Below are 15,869 nucleotides of genomic sequence, written 5' to 3' on the forward strand. Positions count from 1 at the left end.
TCTTTCGGTGTACTGTGATTTCTCTGGACGATGGGACTTCTCTGCCCTGTACGACCGCTCTGACCTCTGTCCCCTGTCGTCCCTCCGGGATTTCTCCCTCAACGATTCTTCTAGATTCTCGAGTTGGTGTTTCAGCTGCGACACTTGATTTTTCAACCGTGCCTTCTCCTTCGGTCTCTCTTCCTCAAACACAAGGGAGACGGATTGACTATCAGACTCGTCAACCCTCTCCTTTCTGACAACACTGTTGAGCCTAACACGGCTCCCCTCTGGTCTTCTTTCCACTTCCCTGTCAGCAGGGACCCCTTGCATTTCCCCAGGCATCACCGCCTGTTTGTTGATTGCCAAAATGTTTGCCTCCTGAGCAGCTGGAGGCGGGGCCTCAGTGCCCTGCGGGTTGGCCGCTCCAGCCGAGGGAGCTACATTGGGGATGATAGACAGCATCGGAGTTCCCAGTGCCTGACGCATATTAGCATAGCTGAGTAAAGCCATCATTTGCTCTGCCAGTCCGAAGTTAAGCGATCCCCCTCCAGACGTGGGGGCCAGACTTGGCAGATCAGAGCCCGGTGTTACCAGAGCAAACCTCTGGGTATTGACGTTCAACCCTGTTGTCGGAGTGGCTGAGATAGCCTGAAAACCCGGTGGCACAGTGAAAGTGGGGTTACCCTGAAGGCCATTGAACAGTGAGGTAGGCACCTCGGTAGTGACAGCAGCAGAATCGAACTCCTTCTCCAAGTTGCGGTGAGCATCAGAGGATCCCATAGTACCTGCACATAAACAAAGTGAGAAAGAATCCATACGGCTAATGAATAAATCCTCCCTTACTGATTGAAAACCCAATATGAGAAATTCCAAGCACCGGCGCAGAGGCCGTTAAAAAATTCCCTCAAGGTAACTCTATACACTGGGAAATAAACCCAGGATATAGATTAAAATAACAGAGCCCGAACAACAGAAATTTCCCCTGTAGACTCTTATAAAGATCCGGCAGAAGAAACAGAGTGTCCAGAGAACCAAAGTAAGATATCCAGAGATAGACATAAACAGAACAACCACCAAGAAGCTTGTTAGCACAAAACGTTAAGCATGATATATAGTAAAGAATTTGCAAGAAAACGAACATCATAACCCGAAATTACCACGATCATGTGCTATTTTAACCGCAAAAACCCAAAAACAACAGAGTTATCATGGCAATCAGTCGGATTAGTAATATAACGCGCTAAACAGGGCATAGAACGAGGATTAGTCGAAGAAAACATGGAGCACACTAATAATTATCACCCTCAGTCGAAACATAGCCGCAAATTAACAGTGCAAACCCAATCATCACAGAAACAGATCATTACCCCATAATCCACCGATAGAAAACAAAGATTAGCCACAAAAACATGAAAAATATCGACAATTATTACCCTTAAACGAAAAACATCCACAAATCAACAACACAAGCTCAATCGCAGCAAAAATGGAATGTTGACCAACATTCTACCGAAGCGAAACCCCATAAATCGTCAACCAAAACCCAATTCAATCAGAAACAGAGCGATACTCCACAATTCACCGGTATAAACATCAGATCTATAAATAAAATCTCGATTCTACGAAAAAACTTTGTATTCACCCGTAATTGAACCGATCAATCGGTAAATAAACACATATCCCCCCAATTCATGATTTACGACTTTCGCCACCTTTCCCCATGCACCAAAAACATAATTAAACACAGATCGTAAAGGATTAAAAGCACATCAACCCGAAAAACGTAATTAGCAGCTCGAAATCATCTGGGTGTCCGAATTATCGGCTCAAGCGGTACCGACACACGTAAACCCGATTGGAATTTCAGATCTGCATGCGCCGGCGTCCACAAACTCACATCCTAACTCAGTAGCCTTCCCACAGACGGCGCCAGTTGGTGATTCAAGGAACCAACACCTAATCTACAAAGCGATAAATATAGACTATACCTAGTGTGAATGATCGGAGAAGGCAGAGTAAACAATCGAAAAACTCAGAACGGGAGAAAAGTAGCTGTTGTATTCGAAAATAAGAGATAGCGTAGTTACAATGTACGAGCTCAGGTTCTATTTATAGACTACATAGGGGGGGCAAAATAGTAAAATCAATGCTCACGCATGCGCCTTGCGTGGTCGAAGGATAGGATGGTAATCTCGTCTTCACGCGGGAACTCTCCCTTGTTTCTAGTGACTTCGCTGATGAAGAGCATTCCTCTGGCGAGAACGGTTCTTCTGCCAGATGTAGCTTCTCTGGTGGAGATGACTCTTCTGGCAAGGATGACTCCTCTGGCCAACATGATTCCTCTGGCAAGAGCCATTCCTCTGGTGGGTAAGATGTCTCTGGTGAATGAGATTCCTCTGGTGAGAATGGTTCCTCTGGCAAGTATGACTCCTCTGGTGAGGATGATTCCTCTGACGGGTGTGTTTCTTCTGCCATACTTGTTCCGCTGGTGGGGTCGATTCCTCTGATTCGCATCATTTCCCTACTCTGCATATATCACTCCTCATCAATCTCCATAACTAAAATTAGGTGCCCTATTCCAGTCTACGTTTAACAACGTGATTTTTTCTGTCGACAATCCGTTGTTAATATTAACAATAGAACATTTCATCACTAATTATATTTGTCACGATTAATTTAAAAATTGTTACGATGACTTGATGAGATTTGAGGAAGATTTTTTTCATTGTTAACGCTGCATTTTGTTGCAGGACGATGGATCGCAAAATACATGGAATTTGTGACATTAATTATCATTAATTATAGGCTTAAGGTACAGATACCCCCTCTAAACATGACCCCCCTAGAAGTATACCCCCCCATTCTCCAACTTGGTACAAATTGCCCTCCAAACTCGACGGAAAGTATACAACTAACCCCAACCCACAGACGGACGTTAGACGCCGTCCAGAATTTTTTTTTATTAAATGCGGGGCCCACCAAGCAACCTCTATCAACGGCTTTCAAATTAAAAATTAGGGTCAAATACTAAGAACCCTAATTTACGATCTCATTTCAGATTCTTGGAGAGAAATTGAAGGAAATTTCTCGAATTAGCTTAGGGTTTAGCTTGGTTTATTGAAATCGAGCAAGTACACATAAGTGTTAACTCTGGATTCGGGTGTAGCTCGTCACGAGCTCGACGACAGATGCGAACTGAGAATGAGAGTGATTACATTTGTTGTCTTTTCGAATTTAAAGGCAAGCGACTTAAAGCTCCAAGAATGACCTCGTGGACAGACGACAACCCACGGAGAAGGTTTTATGGGTGTATAAATTGGAAGGTATTTCACTAAATTTTGAACTTTGTATTGGTGACACTCTTTTTGAAATTTATGTACATTTTTTTACCCCCTTGTAGACGAAGAACTGTGGTTTTTTGGATTGGTACGACGAGCCAATGTGTGAGAGGGCAAGAGATGTTATAAACATGTTGAAGAATGAAAATATGAAGCTCTTGAAGATCCATCAAAGTTCGGCCCCATCCATGGACGTGAAAACTGAAATTGATGATCTTTGGAGTGTTGAAGGAAGTGTTGAAGGAAGAATGCAGTAGGGTTAGAAGGAAAAATACACTTGTGATTTTGATTTTGATTTTCTCTTGGTTGTTGCTAGTGTATGTAGTTGTAGCATGAAGAAAAACCTTTTTGTGTTGCTCTTTTTTATGCTCATTGATGTTGTATCATCCATTGAGCAATGAAGGAAATTAGCAACCTTCAAGTTCTTGTATCTGTATTTGTTTCAATGATTTGATGGAATGGATTTGCAAATTTTAGTGTAATCTCTATTTGTGCAGTTTATACACATGTGTGGTGAGGCCCCATTTTAATGTCCCTCCGAGCAGCTCTGACTCGGCCTTCTCCTCTGGTAGCTGCGCAGTCAGCTCTGGCTTAGCCCTGTACTCTGGCAGCTGTACGCCAGCTCTGGCTAGGCCTTCTCCTCTGGTAGCTACGCAGCCAGCTCTGACTCGGCCTTCTCCTATGGTAGCTACGCAGCCAGCTCTGGCTCGGCCTTGTACTCTGGCAGTTGCGCGCCAGCTCTGGCTAGGCCTTCTAGCTGCGCAGCCAGCTCTGACTCGGCCTTCTCCTATGGTAGATGCGCAGCCAGCTCTGGCTCAGCCTTGTACTCTGGCAGCTGCGCGCCAGCTCTGGCTAGGCCTTCTCCTCTGGTAGCTGCGCAGTCAGCTCTGGAATTCATACAAATTGAACTAGTATTGTACCAACTGAATTCATAACATAAGCTCCCAATAACATCACAGAATTCATAACAATTGAGGCTCCCAAAAAACATAACAAATTGTTTCCAAATTCACAAGTTTGTACCAACTGAAATCATAACATCGTGTTCTATCACAAGACCAAAAGTTTGTAACACCCTATTCTATCACATCACAAGTTTGTATCTGTTATTTCACAACACCAAAAGATGAATATCATGTCAACCCGTAGTGGTGGATCCAAGTGTTGAGATGACATTCTTCCCCCTAGGTGATCTCCTTAGTATCTGTGCTTGCTGGTCATCTGCCTTCTTCCCTCTGGGTGCCTTGAATGGCTTGATTTTTTCCTTCTTCACTTGTGCTGGGCTAGGTTCTTCAGTGCTTCGTCTCTACCTCTTTTCTTTTCTTATCTTAGATTCATTTGGTATAGGAAATTTGGTATGTGGATCAGTTTCTCTTGGGGTCCCTTCATCTATGATAATAGATGAGGATCTTCCACTCTGTGTTAACATGCAATAGCTTTACAGTTTAGTCAATTGAACTAGTATGGAGATAGACAATAAATTACATATACTTACCAATAGAACTTGTCTTCTCATTCACATACAAACCTACTCCTGAGTTTGATCTTTTTCTTCCACTCTTCTTTGTTAGCTTGGATGATGTTGAATCTTGTGATTCATTGATCAGCTGCAAAAGAATTACAGAATGTTAGTTAATTCACAAATAAATAATGGAATGCAGTTTCGATTGATACATGTGAAGGCTTTTGAGGGCAGCTATCTTTCTTGTGTGACATACTCCCACATAGACTGCAGTGTTGCACTTTACCCTTTCTTGAGAGTTTATGCTTCAGTTTAGGCTCATTTGTAGCTCTAACCCTGTTTTCTTGGGCCTTCCAACCTTCTTCTCCACAGGTGGAGGCTCAATTGCATCATCCTCATTCACATTCCAGAATTTAACTCCAGCTATAGGTTGTATGGTATGTTCATAACACTTCAAATAGGTATCCCTAGTATACCAGTGACTCATCACAGAGACTGGGTCCATGGAGCTTGAATAGAAAGTTGCTATTGCATGAGGGCATGGAATACCTGTTAATTCCCATGCCCTGCATGTACACATCCTCCTATCAACAAACACAATGTGTTTGTCCTCTCCATCACTGACCTCATACCCGCTGTCTCCATTCCAGAGCACATTGTATTTAATTGAAAGTTGTTTGTTTTCTTCATATTGCTTCATTGCATTTGGACACCAAATACTTTTCCAACCACTAACAACTGACCTCCTATCTCTAATCCCTAGACATAACCATCACTCTAATATCTTCAAGCATAGAGATTATGGGTTTGTGCCTAGCTTCAGATATGCTTGCATTAAAGGATTCATAAATATTGTTATCAACCATAAAAGTAGAGCACCCGGGGGATTGGAAGGCTCGCACCAGTTTTCAGCTGGATAGTGCATGAGATCATATGTTGTTTTTTTGTTGATAGCATTGATTTTAGCAAGGTTCAGTTTGAACTCTTGATGGTAAGAGCTCCACGCAGCTATCCAGAATCTCTTCTTGAGCTCTTCCCCCCTCCACTTTTTGCTCCAGTTTGCATAAATATGGCGAGCACACCATCAGTGCTCGGCTTGTGGAGTAATTTCTTTATAGCTTTGATCACTATTTTTATAGCAACAAAAACTGCAACTAAACAGTGTAATTGTAGCACAGAAATAGCAAGCAAAGTATCGTATCCACACAGACTATTATAACGAAATCACTCTATCTATTCCCTAAACAGACTCTCACAGTATGCAGGTAAACGATTATGAAGAAGATTTAATTAACTAAAACTAAAACGCAATAAATCTAAACACGTAAGAAATATCAAATAATAAAGACAACTGATCCTAGGGTAGTAAATTCATTAACTAAATCCACATAATAAATCTATTAATCCTATGTACCAGTTTAATCCAGTTATGATGAGAGATCACTTAATTAATCAATTACTCTCGCTAGAGCAGCAACGATCGTAGATTAGTAAATTATCTATCTCCGTTAGGTCTCAAGAAAATCTACTAACTCCCAATAGCTCCTAAGAATAGCTCCCTGTGATCCACCTATGTCCGCTAGGTCTCAAGGTTAAAATCATATCATACATTCCTGAATCTGCTAAACAGTTATCTCCGCTAGGTCTCAAACCGAATAGCTACACATGCAAACTATTGATCAGATAATTCACAAGAAAATAAGCACCAGGAATTATGAATCATAAACTGGAAGGCACAAAGGTATTAACAAATAAATCACATAAATTCAATCAACTATTTACAAACCCTAGAATCAGCTAAAGGGAACTAGCCAGACATAATAAAAGAAAGCATAAACATAATTAAAAAGAAAGCAATTGGAAAAACTGAATTATATAAAAACTGAATAAGAACGAATGTAGCAGCTTGAATCTTCAATCTTGTAGAAATCCAATCCAAGCAGTAAAAACTGGAAAGCAATAAATTCTAAAGCTATGAAATTGAAAAATAAAAGTTTGGAACTGAAAAGGAAACCCAAAATAGGTCAAAAGAAGACCTATTTATAGTACCAGGGTAAAATACAGAGTTTGAGCTCGAAAAGGACTTGAAAAACGCATAAAAAACGCAAAAATACGGAGGCGCGGCGGTCTGGCGGCGATCGGACGGCGCTCACCGCGCGGGTGCCGCTGGCGCCGAAAACTCGGCGGGCTGCCCGGAGGTCGCCGCCCGGTCGCCGGATCCTTCCCAAAAATCCTTCTTCAGGCGGCGGTCGCCACGGGGTCGCCGTTGTTTCGCTGCTGCGCGCGACTTTCTTGTTGTGGTCATAACTTTCTCGTCCGAACTCCGATATATGATCCGTTTGCGCTCACGAACTCGTATCGAGACAATCTACAACTTCTATTTCATATAGGTTTTCCAAATTCGAACTCAATAAATCTGAAATTTCCTTCAAAGTTCGAGTAAGAATCACGTTTCAAAAGATAAAGCAAATTAAGCATAAAACAATCATCCAACACTCAGTTTCCTATAAAATTGACATCATATGAAAACTAAAACCATGGAAACATGAGTGTTATCAACTCCCCCAAACTTAAGCCATTGTTCGTCCTCGAATAATGAGAAGAACACAATCAATAATACGAATGGGTAAGAAATCTAGCTCATCGATGCCTCCGAAAAATAAAGGATAATGGAATTCTCAAATCCTCAATAATTAAGCACAAAATTCACCAATAAACATAACCTATAGCAAAATCAACATTGACATTCCAAACAATTGAATCTCACAAGGTATGTGTATCACTCAACGCTCAATTTGATGGAATAGGACGTGTATGCTCTCATCGAATTCAATGCAATGCATATCACTTACCATAAGCTTGCCAATCGTCTACAATCTCCATCGCTAAAAGTGTGCCAAGACTAAGATCAAATAGGTCTTTATTTTTGGGTTATAATGTAGGGACATTGGTTAAGGTAGGGAGATATAGGCTAAATGACTCAAAATAATTAAGAACACCAACCTTATAACTTCACAAATCAAGTATGGAATAAATTCCATCTTCCTCCCAACTATGCCACCATAATCATACAACTCAAGGGATTTAATCATCACCATACAAAACTAAACACTCTTTTATGCTCTCCATTTATTTCCAACACACAAAGTCGATTTTCTAACAAATATCTCAAAGTACACTCGACTTCACACTTTTTTCCTTTCCTTTTTTTTTTTCTTTTCTCTTTTTTTTTCTCAACAATTTTTTTTTCTCTTTTCTTTCCACAACTTTTCTAGAGCTCATAAGAGTAAATAGTAACACAAAATCATCCCTTCTTTTTCACAACCCACTATGAAAATTCACCACACAAAGATTCTCATATACTTCATCACCCCCTATCATCCAGCTAAAGAATAAAAGCTAAATAGGCTCAAAATGGATAACAAAGGATAATTTTTCGTTAAGGACAGTGTTTGGGAAAAAATGTGGCTAACAAAAGATGGCCTAAAATCATCTCCTAATCCTGAGCACAACAGCAACCTCGACACAGAAACCATGGCAAGTTCTAGAAGATCACTACATATGCATGACAAAACTCACAACAAAGAATAAACTGTGTATGATAAATAGTTATAGCTCAAATCATCACAGGTTTATTCAACGTCCAAAAGTCAAGGTCAAAATCACTCTAGAATTATGCAAATTAGTTCCAATTATACTTAAATCATCAAAGAAAATCAAATTCTAATTTTTTTTTCATAGAAATCATCATTGGCATCTCACCAAAAATCTAATGGAGCAATAATCATCTCAAAAACAATCAAACACACACCACCAACCAAGCAGGATAAAATAATAAAGCCAACAAAAAGATAAAAGTGATACACATATCTATTCTCACCCCCCTCCCCCAAACTTATTACAGAACATAAGTTCGAAAATAAGTTTGGAGGGATGATGATATGTGTGTCACTACTCACAGAAAAACATGCTCCAAGCTGGTGGTATAATAAAGCGCGAGTTCCCTCATCTTCCAAGCTCAACACTGCACTAAAACTCCAAACAAAACAACAAAACAAAAATAAACAAAACGAAACTAAAAGAAAGATAAACAAAACAAAAACGGTTGGGTTACCTCCCAACAAGTGCTTAATTTAACGTCTAGAGCTCGACGATACCTCAAAAACTCATGGAGGTCGGAAACAACACTCTAACCATTGGAAAGCTTTTCTACTCTTGGGTGCCCTCTCCACCAAAACACTTCTCTTGGCTCGGACATCCTCCACAAGCATTGCCCCCTTCTCATTCTTGTTCCGAAAAATCCGGAATTTCACTTTCTTCTTCTTGGGGGTGTGGGTTTTCAAAGACCCCCCATCATGCTCCAAAAATAAACACATCTCAAAATTCAGAACTTCTTTTGGCTTTGGAGTTTTTTTTCTTGGCTTCATACTTGGGCAGCTCATTCTTCTCAACCTCTTCATCCTCCAAATTTGTTAGAAAACTGTCAGCCAAATTTATCACTTCATTCTGGGGAACTTCCTTTGGTGGAGGTTTCTTGAAAATCACAGTTTCCCCATAGGCTCCCAATGTCATCGTCCCCCTTTGCATATCTAGCTTTGCTCCACATGTGGCAAGGAAAGGTCTTCCTAACAGCAAAGGCATCTTTGGATCCTCCGGAATATCCAACACTACAAAGTCGACTGGGAAGAAAAAATCACTCACTTTCACAAGCACATCTTCCGCTACTCCTAGAGGTTTAGAGCAAGACTTATCAATAAGCTGAATTGTCTTGTTAGTTGGCTTCAAATCCCCCAGTTGCAACTTCCTATACACTTTGAGAGGCATGACATTTATGCTTGCTCCGGTGTCACACATCACTTTCTCAAACAATGACTTTCCAATCTTCACAGGAATATTGAAGCTGCCCGGATCTTCTCTCTTTGGAGCCAACTGATACTCCTTCACTGCGAGCACCTCCTCAAATTCATTGAATGCTCTCTTCTTTTCCATCACAGCCTTCACAATTTGCACCTCATTTGGCTTGTTTCTCAAGATCTCCACTGAAGGAATATTCACAGCCAACTTCTTAAATGTCTCCAAAAACTTCTCATCCATCTTCGGCTTTGCCAGGCTATTCGGGAAGGGTGCTACAGGCTTGTACTCTGGCCTGGGAAACGTAGGAGTAGGAATAGGCCCTTTAACAGAAGAAGAGCTCGAATCCTTCTTAGGGGGAGGCGTCTGTTTCGCTGCAAGCTCCTCCAAATCATCATCGTCTTCCTCCACTACTTTGCATTTTCCTTTGTCATTCTGCAGCTCTGGATGATCCCGCTGCTTTGGATGATTCCGCTGCTCTTCATCCTCAACTGAATTATCAACCACCCGGATGGAATGACATTGCTGATTTTGCTGAGGTTGTTGATATTGGCTCTTCGGATTGAACTGAGTGTTGCTAGGAAATTGGCCTGGCTTGTTCTGCGGAGCTGCTTGGTTGGCCATCTGACCGACTTGAGTCTCCAACATCTGCACTTGCTTGGAGAATGCTGAAAAATTATTTCCAATATGACCCACTTGAGACTCCAAATTGGTCATCCTTGAACTAACAGTTGTCTCCATCCCAGTCATCTTCATTAACATCTGCTACATCATATCCTCCATTGATACCTTCTTCGGCTCATTTATAACTCCTCCGCTAGACACAGAAAATCCAGGTGGAGGCTGCAAAGTATTGTTTGGATTACCGTAAGAAAGGTTAGGATGTGGTCGTGCTCCTGGCTGAAACTGCTGCTGACCCTGCTGAAATTGTTGACCTCTGCCATACATTCCTGGTTGTCCTCGTTAGAAATTCTCATAATTTCTGCCATTCACATTATTGACATCTTCCATTCCTGACGGATCTATCACAGCTTGCTCATGACGTCCAACATTCAACTCACCAATTTTTGTAGTCAGCTCTGCCAGCTGTGTAGCCATCGCTGCCTGTTGAGTAACCATTGCTGCCATAGGATCAGAACTTGACGCAGCTGCAACCTTCTTCAATTGTACTCGCTCAGATGGCCATTGGTAGCTTGTAGAAGCCATGTTATCAATAATGCTCCATGCTTCAGAACTGCTTTTCTGCAATAGAGAGCCACCTGCAGCTGTATCCATGTGCATCCTTGTACGCTCCCCGCAGGCATTGTAGAACATGATCACGAGCGTGCCTTCATCAAATCCATGGCTTGGGCACTTTCTGAGCTTCTCCTGATACCGCTCCCAAGTCTCCGCTAGCTTTTCTCCATCGTGCTGTTGAAACTGCACGATGTCCATCTTCAACTTCAACGTAAGGCCAGGCGGATGAAACTTGCGTAGGAATGCATGAGCCAAATCCTCCCACACGATATTCTCTCCCAGCTGCAGCGTATGATACCACGACTTCGCCTTATCCCGCAGTGAGAAGGGAAAAAGACGAAGACGGATAATGTCATCAGGGACACCATTCATCTTCACCGTGCTACACAGCTCCAGGAAATGCGCCAGATGCGCATTAGGGTCTTCAATCGCTTGTCCACCATATTGGCTCTGTTGGACCATCGTGATCAAACCCGTTTTCAGCTCAAAGTTGTTAACGTTCACTCGTGGGGGCTCCTGGTACACATACTGTGGTATGAACGCTTCATTGATGGCTGGTTGTTTCTGAGCCTCTCTCGTCTCCTGTGCATCAAGCAGCTTCTTCAACTGCTCTTGCAGAGCTCGAATTTGGATTTGCTCTGGAGTAGCCATCGTTTCTGTCTCAACTTGATCGTTGTACGCTTCTTTAGTTTGCGCAAGGTCTTATTGATTTCAGGGTCAAACTCAAAGAGAGGATTTCCGTGAGATCGTGTGTTCATATGCAACCTACAGAAACACAACTTTTAAAAGTTAAAAAAGAAAAATAAAAACAAATAAAACCTACACTACTATAAAGTCCTATCGAAAATATTAAAGCGAATTCTTAACAGTCCCCGGCAACGGCGCCAAAACGTTGATCACTATTTTTATAGCAACAAAAACTGCAACTAAACAGTGTAATTGTAGCACAGAAATAGCAAGCAGAGTATCGTATCCACAGAGACTATTATAACGAAATCACTCTATCTATTCCCTAAACAGACTCTCACAGTATGCAGGTAAACGATTATGAAGAAGATTTAATTAACTAAAACTAAAACGCAATAAATCTAAACACGTAAGAAATATCAAATAATAAAGACAACTGATCCTAGGGTAGTAAATTCATTAACTAAATCCACATAATAAATCTATTAATCCTATGTACCAGTTTAATCCAGTTATGATGAGAGATCACTTAATTAATCAATTACTCTCGCTAGAGCAGCAACGATCGTAGATTAGTAAATTATCTATCTCCGTTAGGTCTCAAGAAAATCTACTAACTCCCAATAGCTCCTAAAAATAGCTCCCTATGATCCACATATCTCCGCTAGGTCTCAAGGTTAAAATCATATCATACATTCCTGAATCCGCTAAACAGTTATCTCCGCTAGGTCTCAAACCGAATAGCTACACATGCAAACTATTGATCAGATAATTCACAAGAAAATAAGCACCAGGAATTATGAATCATAAACTGGAAGGCACAAAGGTATTAACAAATAAATCACATAAATTCAATCAACTATTTACAAACCCTAGAATCAGCTAAAGGGAACTAGCCAGACATAATAAAAGAAAGCATAAACATAATTAAAAAGAAAGCAATTGGAAAAACTGAATTATATAAAAACTGAATAAGAACGAATGTAGCAGCTTGAATCTTCAATCTTGTAGAAATCCAATCCAAACAGTAAAAACTGGAAAGCAATAAATTCTAAAGCTATGAAATTGAAAAATAAAAGTTTGGAACTGAAAAGGGAACCCAAAATAGGTCAAAAGAAGACCTATTTATAGTACCAGGGTAAAATACAGAGTTTGAGCTCGAAAAGGACTTGAAAAACGCATAAAAAACGCAAAAATACGGAGGCGCGGCGATCGGACGGCGCTCACCGCGCGGGCGCCGCTGGCGCCGAAAAGTCGGCGGGCTGCCCGGCGGTCGCCGCCCGGTCGCCGGATCCTTCCCAAAAATCCTTCTTGGGGCGGCGGTCGCAGCCCGGTCGCCGCGGGGTCGCCGCTGTTTCGCTGCTGCGTGCGACTTTCTTGTTTTGGTCATAAATTTCTCGTCCGAACTCCGATATATGATCCGTTTGTGCTCACGAACGCGTATCGAGACGATCTACAACTTCTATTTCATATAGGTTTTCCAAATTCGAACTCAATAAATCTGAAATTCCCTTCAAAGTTCGAGTAAGAATCATGTTTCAAAAGATAAAGCAAATTAAGCATAAAACAATCATCCAACACTCAGTTTCCTATAAAATTGACATCATATGAAAACTAAAACCATGGAAACATGAGTGTTATCAAGCTTCCATCAGCCCCTGTGAGAAAGTATGAAGTTAAATTACACACAATCAATGAATCACCAATATGATACTGTAAAGAATGCATCATACCTTCTGCATGTCAGACATGATTGTCACCTCATCTCCCTCACCTAATTCCAGCCCCTGCTTCAACCAATTCATGAACCATCTCCAATTATTTTTGTTTTCCTTGTTCACCACTGCCCATGCAATGGAACAATTCCCTTATTGCCTGAGAAATCACTCGCTGCTGCTTCCAACTTCGTCGTCTTCAATATCTTTCTGCCGCTCTTGAGTTTTGAATGTGGGAGACTCTTCGTTTCCATCGGTTATTAGATAAACCCGCGTAAACATTCTTGGTGGCCCCCGCATTTAATAAAAAAATATATATTTTTTGGACGGCGTCTAACGTCCGTCTGTGGGCTGGGGTTAGTTGTATACTTTCCGTCGAGTTTGGGGGGCAATTTGTACCAAATTGGAGAATGAGGGGTATACGTTCTAGGGGAGTGTATCTGTACCTTAACCCTTAATTATAAAAGAAAAGTCCGAGATGTTATTATGCTGTCTTTTATTTTGACCATAACTCCATAAAAAATTATGGTCGTTACCGTCTATTGACAACAATCTCCTAAAAAAATAGCACCACAAATTGACTTAGTGATCATTTTAGCCCAGAGTTTCATAAATTGACTTCTTCATTATTTCGACCCAAACTTCAAATACCATTAAGCCACTATTTGTTAGGTAAGATAATGTCTATATAGGATATACATTTGCTCTACTCCCAAGGCGAACTGAAGGAACACGGCGGTGTGTTCACCACCTACATGCAGCCGCCCAAGCTGGAGGACTTTTTCGCTGACAGGGGCTCCACAGAGACTCAAGACTCGTCCCTCACTCACATCTACGACCACCACCACACCACCACCTACTTAGCCAGCGCCGACCACCAAGATCTCAATGCTATTTCCGACTTTCAAACCTTCTTAGCCAACTCGGGCTCGAAGGTCGACGACCCGGCCTTGACTCAGTCCCCAGTTGAGTCGGCCAGCGAGTTGGTAGCCTATTCTTACTTTCTTAGCCCTCCATTACTACTACCAATGCCCTATATCTCTCCGAGTTAATGATAACAAGAACTCGGTTATTGACCGCGCTGACCTAGATACCTGCAAGAAAATCGCTGATACCTTCCATTTACAGAGGAGTCACAAGTTACAATTTTATTATTACTTTTATTAGTATTATTTTTTAGGAAAAGTGAATGTACTGTTGTTGAATATGCAGACATAGATAGACGAGTAGATAAGAAGCGCATTTATGGGATAACAGCTGCAGAAGAGAAGGGCAAGCGAGAAAAGGGCGTCAAGGTACACCTCCCATTTTATTCCATTCAGTCGAAGTAGTCGACGAAAATGTGGAGGGAAAAGATGTTCTTGATGGTGGGGACGAAGTATTGCTTGGCGAGGAGGTCGTTCATGGCGCCGTTGTCGACGCCGCAGACGATGATGGTGTAGCAGTGATTGATCTCGCCTGCGACGTGGGTTACCGTAATTTAGTGGTTGAAGGTGAAGGGTTCAATTACACCGAATTTGGTTGAAGTGGAGGGTTAATTTTCAATTTTTCTTCTCTTTATAACTACATCTTCCTCGTTCCTCTTCCTCACTTTCACTCCACAATTCTCCTTCTTCTTTCAATTTCTTTCATTCTTGTTTCTTCTTCAAGCACTTTCATCTTCTTTCTTCCGACAATGGCGGAATCCGACCACGATTCTTCGTCTGATTCATCTGACGGTGTAGCTCATGCGATCATGGAGGAGATAGAGTTGCAGAAACAACTGCTTGCTCACATCTATGGCCAGCCGGCGCCGGAGGCGGGACGTGTGAAACGTCACCGATCTTACGTCCACCGTGATAGAGAGGAAGCCCACCTACGTCTTATGCAAGACTACTTCAACGACAATCCGACGTACGGACCTACATTTTTCCGGCGGCGTTTTCGAATGCAGAAGGAGCTTTTCTTGCGCATCGTGGAGGCTGTTCAAGGTGTAGATACTTTCTTCCAGATGACCACTGATGCAATAGGTCGGAACTCTCTTTCCCCGTTGCAGAAATGCACGTCGGCTATCCGCCAGTTAGCCACCGGCCTCTGTGCGGATACTTTTGACGAGTATCTCAGAGTCGCCGACTCCACCGGGCGTGTATGCCTCAAGAAGTTCTGCAAGGCGGTCATCCGGGCTTTTGGAGCCCATTATCTGCGCCGTCCAACGCCGGAGGACATCACACGCCTTACCCAGATGCACGAGGTGCGACACGGATTTCCCGGGATGCTCGGGAGTCTTGATTGTATGCATTGGGGGTGGAAGAATTGCCCAAAGGCGTGGCACGGCGCCTACACACGCGGGGATCAGGGAGAGCCCACCTTGATATTGGAGGTCGTTGCATCCCACGATCTGTGGATTTGGCATGCCTTTTTTGGTGTCGCTGGTTCGAACAACGACATCAACGTTCTCAACCAGTCGCCTCTCTTCGCCGACGTGTTGGATGGAACTGCCCCGCCTGTGCTCGTTCAGGCGAACCATCGCTACTACCAGATGGGCTACTACTTGTGCGACGGCATATATCCAGAGTGGTGTTGCTTCGTCAAGAGTCCACCGATGGCGACAAATCAGAA

Source organism: Salvia miltiorrhiza, chromosome 2 (genome assembly GCF_028751815.1).
Source record: "Salvia miltiorrhiza cultivar Shanhuang (shh) chromosome 2, IMPLAD_Smil_shh, whole genome shotgun sequence".
NCBI classification, from domain to species: domain Eukaryota; kingdom Viridiplantae; phylum Streptophyta; class Magnoliopsida; order Lamiales; family Lamiaceae; genus Salvia; species Salvia miltiorrhiza.